Source organism: Pteropus vampyrus, unplaced genomic scaffold, assembly GCF_000151845.1.
Source record: "Pteropus vampyrus isolate Shadow unplaced genomic scaffold, Pvam_2.0 Scaffold579, whole genome shotgun sequence".
Classification (NCBI taxonomy): domain Eukaryota; kingdom Metazoa; phylum Chordata; class Mammalia; order Chiroptera; family Pteropodidae; genus Pteropus; species Pteropus vampyrus.
The window spans coordinates 190,857-192,328 of record NW_011889360.1 but is presented as its reverse complement, the minus strand read 5'-3'; the positions used below and the strand labels follow the sequence as shown (position 1 = coordinate 192,328).

General features: G+C 37.4%; 1 protein-coding gene and 1 pseudogene across 1 annotated transcript in view; one reads left to right on the top strand and one right to left on the bottom strand.

The window, feature by feature from the left end:
* The window catches only part of LOC105308465 (olfactory receptor 4C16), a 57,410-nt gene that overhangs the window by 41,442 nt on the left and 14,496 nt on the right, over positions 1–1,472 (top strand). The window lies entirely within an intron of this gene.
* LOC105308452 lies at positions 300–1,221 on the bottom strand (annotated as a pseudogene).

Below are 1,472 nucleotides of genomic sequence, written 5' to 3'. Positions count from 1 at the left end.
TGTACTCTTATTCTTTAAAGAAAATGGCAAAAAGATGAAAATGGAGAGAAGGAAATAATAGTGCTGAGTGTGAACATGTTGAGCTTCTGAATTAATAGGGTTTCTATTTTTTTTTGCCCTTGATGTTTTAGAAAATTATCTGATTATGAAATATTAGAGCAAATAGTATAATAATGATGACAAATAATACCTTTCTTCTGTAGAATGTGTTATTCTCTCATTTGTTCTTCCCCCAAAACCATGTGAAGTTGTTATTATTGTCGTCATTACACAGATGAGAAAATTTAAGATTATGCAGCTTAAATAGTCACTTCCAACAATTTACTGTTAGCATCTCAGAAAACTTTCCTGTGCCACAGTTTCTTCATTGCATTCTTTACTTCTGTATTTCTCATTGTATAAATCAGGGGATAGAACATGGGGGTGATAATGGTGTAAAATACAGCCACCATCTTATCTTTGGAAAAGGTAGTGTTGGGACACATGTACATGAAAGTACAGGGCCTGAAAAAGATGATGACCACAGCAATGTGGGAGCTGCAGGTGGAGAGAGCTTTGAGCCTGCCCTCGTGGATTGCTTTCTCAGGGACACTAGGATGACTGCATAGGAGATTAGCAAGATAACAAATCTCTCCAGAGTGATGATTCTACTGTGTCCGAACAGGCAAGTTTCAGCACAGGATGGACATCACAGAAGTAAGGATCGATCTCATTGGGCCCACAAAATGGTAGTTGGACAAATGGAGCCAGTTGGATACTAGAGAGTAAGAAGCCATCTCTCCAGGTCCCCAGCAACATTTTATTGCATTTTTCTCGATCCATGATGGTCATATAGTGTAGAGGTTTACATATAGCCACATAACGATCATAAGCCATTATAGTAAGGATGAAGATCTCAGGGCAGCCAAAGAAATGTACCCCAAAGAGTTGTAACATGCAGCCCTCATAGGAGATGGTTTTACTCTTAGCTAACAGATCAATGATCATCTTAGGAGCTGTGACTGAAGAATAACAAATGTCCACAAAAGACAACTAGTAGAGAAAGAAATACATAGGAGACTTCAAAAAGTTGCCCATGTTAACTGTCAGCATGATGAGGAGGTTTCCCAGAAGAATGACCGTGTAGAGGAAAGAGAACACCACAAAACTAATTTCTTCAACCTCTAGGTTCTGAGAAAGACCCCAGAAAACAAATTCAGTTACATTGTTTACTTTTTCCATGGACTTAGTCTAGTAGGTCAAGTTCCTAAGACACAATTAAATTATCTGAAAAAAAAAATAACGACAACCAACACATATTTTGACTAATAACAAATGGAGAATCACAGTAATTGAAAATAGAAAAATAAGTGCGTACTGCTGCTTGTGATGTACTAGTAAAGAAACTGAAGTGTGCATATTATGACATCTTTATGTGACAGTGCATTCAGTTCGCTTCAGATGAAATGACAAGTCCAGAGAGATAAAGCAAA